The sequence below is a fragment of the Sorex fumeus genome, unplaced genomic scaffold (assembly GCF_029834395.1).
Source record: "Sorex fumeus unplaced genomic scaffold, SorFum_2.1 ptg000039l, whole genome shotgun sequence".
NCBI lineage: Eukaryota > Metazoa > Chordata > Mammalia > Eulipotyphla > Soricidae > Sorex > Sorex fumeus.
In genome coordinates this window covers 1,875,302-1,882,304 of record NW_026606096.1, presented here as the reverse complement: position 1 = coordinate 1,882,304, position 7,003 = coordinate 1,875,302, and the positions used below count along the sequence as shown (strand labels likewise).

Here is a 7,003-nt window from a genome sequence, read left to right as displayed (position 1 = left end):
AAAATGATGGTTGGAGGGATTGGTCGGGATGGGAGAAGTGTGCTGAAAGTAGATAAAGGACCAAACATCAAAACCTCTCAGTATCTGTATTGCAAACCATAATTCCCAAAAGTAGAAAGAGAGTATGGGGGAAATTTTTTATTATGGAAGCAGGGGGAGGGTAGTAAAAGGGGGTTTACTGGGGAGATTGGTGGTGGGGAATGTGCACTGGTGGAGGGATGGGTGCTTGATCATTGTATGATTGTAACTCAAACATGAAAGCTTGTAACTGTATCTCACGGTGATTGAATAAATTTTTTTAAAAAGTTATTTATTTGCATGAATTGTATGTATTATAGTATATTTCGTTTAAAAATTTAAAAAAATTGATGCCTGGCAGGGGAGATACCACGATCACGAAGGTGTTTTCCCAGGACAAGGAGAATCCATTGCTCTTTGGATATGCTTACCCTTGCCATTTCCCCAAATGTGAGAAACTTGACTGCATAATTTGTGGTAGTAGGGGACTGTGTTTGTGTTCTCCCCTAAAAGCTTTTTCATTGACTTACTATGAGATTCACAGTTACAAAGTTGATCATCATCATTTTAGTCATATAAGGTTTCAACACTCGTCCTTTCACCACTGTACATTTCCTGCCACCAATGTCCCCAGTTTTGCTCCTGCCCCCCACTCCATCCCACAACCTGCCCCTATGGATGACACTTTTATTCTCTCTCTCTTTTAAAAACTCATTATTTTTTAAATTGAATCACCACGAGATACACAATTACAAAGTTGTTCATGATTGGGTTTCAGTCATAGAATTATCCAGTACCTATCCCTTTCCCAGTGTATGTATTCTTCACCAACAATGTTCCCCAGTTTCCTTCATGCCCCGCTCTCCACCTGGCCCCCACCTCATTCCCCATCCCAGCCTGTCTCTAGGGCACTCTCTCTCTCTCTCTCTCTCTCTCTCTCTCTCCTTCTAGGCATTATGGTTTGAAATATTGAAATACAGGTCCTGAGAGGTTATCATGTATACCTTTGTTTCAGCACTCAATTCTTGTCCAGAGATCATTTCCAACTGTCATTGTCATAGTGGTCCCTTCACTAGCCTAACTGCCCACCCCTTCCACTTGTGGCAAGCTTCCATCCAGTCCTTCTGGCCCTTGTTTCTACAGTCTGTGGGTATTAGTCTCATATTACTCTTCTTTTTTATGTGCCGCAGATGAGTGCAATCATTATATGTTTATCTCTCTCCTTTTGACTCATTTCACTCAGCATAACACTCTTCATGTCCATCCATTTATAAGCAAATTTTATGACTTTGTTTTTCCTGGTGGATGCATAGTATTCCATTTGTAGATGTACCAGTTTCTTTATTGGCTCTCAGGTTGTTTTCAGAATCTGGCCATTATGAGTAGTGCTGCATTGAACATAGGAATGAAGATGGCATTTCTACTATGTGTTTTTGAGTCTCCAGAATATATTCTAAAAAGTGGTATTGTTGGGTCAAATGGGAGCTCAATTTCTAGTTTTCTGAGAAATGACCATATTATTTTTCAAAAAGGCTCAACCAGTCAGCATTCCCACCAGCAATGAATCAGAGTCCCTTTCTCCCTGAATCTGTGTCAGCACTGGCTGTTCTTGTTCTTTCTGATGTGTGCCAGTCTCTGTGGTATGAGATGATATCTCATTATTGTTATAATTTGCATCTCCCTGATGACTGGTGACATACAGCATTTTTTTTCATGTCCCTTTTGGCCATTTGTATTTCTTCCTTGAGGATGTTTCTGTTCATTGTCTCTCCCCATACTTTTGATGGGGTTGGATCATTTTTTTCTTGTAAAGTTCTACCAGTGTCATATATATCTTTGGTATTAACCCCTTTTCAGATGCTCATTTGGTATATAATTTTTCTTATTCCATGGGCTGTGTTTTTATCTTTGTTACCATTTCTTTTGAGGTGCAGAAGCTTCTTAGTTTAATGTAGTCCCATTTGTTTATCTTTGTTTTCACTTTCTTGGTAAATGGTGTTTCATCTTTGAAGATGACTTTAATTTCACTGTCATGGAGGGTTCTGCTTGCATGTTCCTCTCTGTACCCTATGGATTCAAGTTTGATATTGAGATATTGAATCCATTTCGATCTGACTTTTGTGCCTAGCATTAGAAAGAGTTCTGAGTTTATTTATTTATTTATTTTTCAGGTAGCTCCCCAGTTTCCCCAGCACCACTTGTTGAAGAGGCTTTTCTTGCTTCATTTCATATTTCTTTCTCCTTTATCAAAGATTAAATGATCGTATGTTTGAGGGTCTGTGTCAAAATATTCAACTCTATTCCACTGGTCTACAGGTTTGTCTTTATAACAATGCCATGCTGTTTAATTAATATCACTTTGTAGTATAGTTTGAAGTTGGAAAAGGCTGTATCTCCCATCATCTTCCCCAAATAATATTGTTGGCTTCTTTGGGGGTGGAATTACTGTTCCATTTAAATTTTGGGATTGTTTTTTTCTATTTCTTTAAAAATATCATGGGTATCCTTATAGGACCTACATTGAATCTGTGTAATGCTTTGGGGAGTATTGCCATTTTGACTATGTTATTTCTTCCAATTTCATGAGCAGAGCGTCTGTCTCCATTTCCTCATGCTTTCTTTTATTTCTTAAAGTAGCATTTTGCAGTTTCTTTGTATAAGTTCTTTACTTCCTTAGTTAAGCTGATTCAGTGGTACTTGATTTTCTGAGCACACTTGTGAATGGGATTGTTTTTTTCAAATATCACTTTCTTCTATTTAATTCTTTGCTTATAGGAAAGCCATAGACTTTTGGGTATTGATTTTTTAACCTGACACTTTACTATACAAATCTATTGTTTCTAGAAGCTTTTAGGTAGAGTCTTTAGAATTCTCTAAGTATGGTATCATAGCACTGTAGCACTGTCCTCCCATTGTTCAGCAATTCGCTCGAGGGGGCCAGTAATGTCTCCATTGCAAGACTTGTTGTTACTGCGTTTGGAATATCGAATACGTCACAGGTAGCTTGCCAGGCTTTCCCGTGTGGGCGAGATACTCTCAGTAGCTTGCTGGGCTCTCTGAGAGGGGCGGAAAAATGGAACCTGGGTCGGTCGGGTTGGCCATGTGCAAGGCAAATGGCCTACCCGCTATGCTGAAGATCAGCAGTGTCTGGAATTATTCATGAAGAAACATGAATGGGTGTTGGGTTGGATCTTGTCAAATGTTTTCTCTGCATCTATTGACATGATCATATAGTTTTTATTTTTTCTTTTATTGATAAGACCCTCCCGTTGTTCATTGATTTGCTCGAGCGGGCCCAGTAACGTCTCCGTTGGAGATTTTGTTGTTACTGTGTTTGGCATATCGAATACATCACGGGTGGCTTGCCAGGCTCTGCCGTGCGGGCGAGATACTCTCGGTAGCTTGCCGGGCTCTCTGAGAGGGGCAGAGGAATCGAACTTGGGTCGGCCATGTTGGCTGCGTGCAAGGCAAACGCCCTACCGCTGTGCTATCGCTCTGTATTATGTTGATTGACTTGTGAATGTTAAACCTCCTTGCATACACCCTGGGATGAATTCTACTTGGTCATGGTGTATGATCTTTTTTGATGAGTCTTTGGATTCAGTTTGCTAGTATTTTGTTGAGGATTTTTGAGTCTGTGTTAATCAGGGATATCCACTTGCAATTTTTTTTCCATGATGTCTATGTCTGCTTTGAGTATCACAGTAATATTTGCCTCAAGAAACTGCTTGGGAATGTTTTTTTCTTCCGTTTCCTGGAAGACCCCGAAAAGAAAAGAATTGACAGTGGGTTTTCTTTAAAGGTTTGGAAGAATTCACTAGCAAATCCATCAGTACCTGGGCTTTTGTTTTTGGGAAGATTTTTGATTTCCACTTCAATTTCCTTAATAGTGATAGGTCTGTTCAGGTATTCTAAATCTTCTTGATTCACCCTTGGTAGGTTATAAGAATGCAGGAATTTATCAATTTCTTCTAGGTTCTCTTATTTCATGACATATAGATTCTCAAAGAAATCTGTAGTGATATTTTGAATTTCTTTAGTTTCTGTTCTGATTTCCCCCTTTCATTTCTTTCTTTTTTTGGATATTTTATTTTTTAATTGAATTACAGTGATATACACATTGGCAAAGTTGTTCATGATTGGATTTTAGTCACATAATGTTCTAACACCCATCTCTTCACCAGTGTACTTTTCCTATCACCAATGGTCCTGGTTTTTCTCTTTCATTTCTGATTAAGTTTATTTGAATTCTTTCTCTCTCTCTTTCTTTGTGAGTCCTGCTAGTGGCTTATAGATCTTGTTCATTTTTTCAATGAATCATCTCTTGATTTCATTGATCGTCTGAATTTTTTTTTAATTCCAATTTGTTGATTTCTTCTCTAAGTTTTATTATTTCTTTCCTCCTGCCTTGTTTAGACTCCTTTATTGGTCATTTTCCAAGAACTTAAGCTGTGAAGTCAAATTATTTATGTGGGTCCTTTTTTTCTTCCTGACAAACACTTTCAGAGCTAGAAACTTTCTTCTTAACACTGCTTTTACTGTGTTCCACAAGTTCTGGTAGCTCATACTTCATTCTCATGTTTCCAGGAATATTTTGATTTCTTATCTGATTTCCTCTTTAACCCACTGGTTGCTCAGTAGTGAGCTGTTTAATTTACAGGTGCTTGTTTTAATTCTCTGTTACTTTTGTTTTGAGTGACCTGAAAAGATAGTTGATACAATTTCTATCTTCTTGATTTTATGGATTTATATTTTGTGGCCCAGCATGTGGTCTATCTTGGAGAATGTCCCAAGTGCACTGGAAAAGAATGTGTATTTGGCTTTTGGGGGGTGAAAAGCTTGTATATATCGACTAATCCCCTCTCTTCCATTTCTTCATTCAAAGTCAGTATTTCCTTGAAATGAGTTTTAGCCTCATGATCTATCAAGGATTAATAAAGTGGTGTCGAAATCTCCAACTACTATTGTACTGCGGCCAGTGTCCTCTTTGAAGTCTATTAGCATTTGTTTTAAGTATTTTGGTGGTCCCTCGTTGGGTGCACTTATGTGCATTATGCATTTAGGAGTGTAATTTCTTCCAGATGTACATATTCCTTGATTATTAGAAATGGCTGTCGCTGTCCCTTCTAACCTTTTCCAACCCAAAAGTCTATGCAGTCTGATACTAATATAGCCATCCTGGACCTTTTGAATGTGTGGTTTGCTTGAAGAATTGTTTTCCAGCCTTTAATTTTGAGTCTGTGTTTGCTTTGACTTTTCAAATATGTTTCTTGTGGGCAGCAGAATCTTGGATTACGTTTTGAAGTCCACTCTCAGCTCTCTGTTTCTTAATTTGATGTATTTAGTCCATTGACATTGAGAGAGATTATTGTCCTAGTGTTTTGTGCCATCTTTCTATAGAAGTTTGTTGTGTTTGTGAGGTTTGTCTTGCCTTCCAGTATCCCCTTCAGTACTTCTTTTAAAGTTGTTTTGAGTCTATGAAATTCCTGAGCTGTTGTTTATCCATGAAGTTGTGTATCATTCCTTCAAATCTGAATAAGTGTCTACCTAGATAAAGTATTCTTGGTGAGGCCTTCTTTTCATTACATTTTAAACTATACCTTACCATTGACATTGGGCCTTGAGTGTTTCTTTCTTCAGCTTTGGTACTCTACTGTTGAGGGCACCCATTGAGTTTTTCGTCTCATTTACCAAATTTTTAATTAATGACACTTCTATTTGTATTTTTCTTATTTCTGCTTAAATTTCCTCCTGTATTTTATTGGCTGTTCATTCCACTGTTTCTCTCATATTCTGTATTTTATTGGATATCCTTGCCACTTCTTTTTTGAGCTCATTAAACATCCTCACCATTTCATCTCTGAATTCCTTTTCAGAAAGATTTTTTTCATGTGGATATTCCTTGTTGAGGTTTTGGGGCTCCTATCTTCACCCACTCCTCATGGTAGGGTTCTGCACTGTTTTCCCATAGTGCCTGTGGCAGTCTGGAACTGATGATCTTTTCTTTCCCCTTCTAGGATGTTTTCTTCCTTTTGGTGTTCCTGTGTAACTGTGAGGAGTCTCTTAACTGGAAGCTGCTGGGAAAACCATGCCCAACTCTGGTCTAACTTAAAAAAAAAATCACCAGAGTTTTAAAAAATTACCAGGGATGGGGTGGCCTAGGTTAGAGCCCTCTAATTGAATTTCAACCTGGATAAACATCAAAATAAACTCAAAGAAACTTTAAAAGAATAATCAGGCCTCACTATAAAGTATAAATTTGGCTTTTGGGGTGGAACTTGGAAATCAATATAAAGTTCGGAATTCTGAGTTAGTCATTCATATGGGAGTAAAAGGTAAAAGGTAAAGGCCCTCCCGTTGATCGTCGATTTGCTCGAGCGGGCCCAGTAACGTCTCCATTGGAGACTTTGTTGTTACTGTGTCTGGCATATCGAATACTCTCGGTAGCTTGCCGGGCTCTCCGAGAGGGGCGGAGGAATCGAACTCGGGTCGGCCATGTTGGCTGCGTGCAAGGCAGACGCCCTACCCGCTGTGCTATCGCTCTGGCACATGGAAACCACTCCACTAAAATGAGAACGACAATTGTTCCAGCTTGAATATCATGATATTAGGATAGCTTTTATTTTGTTGTCCCATCTTAACTTTCACCAGGCAGGAAATCTGGCAGGAAGTTTAGAAAACCTTCACTTCCTATTTCTCTCATAGGGCAGAGCATGTTCCTCTCTAGTTGTTTAAATTCCTGAAAGGTTTTATACATTTATCTAGAGGTATAAATATATCATTATATTTAAAAATGGGTTGCTTTTCATTTGCACCTACCTGCTGAATTTACAGATGACAATTACTGCTTGAGGGCCCTTGGGATCTGGAAATTATACAGCCAAATTAGATACTGTTTATTCAAGTGATGAAAGAGTGCCTTACTAGAAGGGCTAGCTAATGAACTCTTTCCCAGAAAAGATATTCTCTGGTGTCAGTCTTAATC

At 38.5% G+C, this 7,003-nt stretch overlaps 1 non-coding gene across 1 annotated transcript; it reads left to right on the top strand.

The window, feature by feature from the left end:
• The first annotated feature begins 364 nt into the window (after window positions 1-364).
• Window positions 365-527, top strand: LOC130028465 (U1 spliceosomal RNA). Its single transcript, XR_008793196.1, has one exon. It is a non-coding gene; the product is annotated as a U1 spliceosomal RNA (small nuclear RNA).
• The last annotated feature ends 6,476 nt before the right edge of the window (window positions 528-7,003 follow it).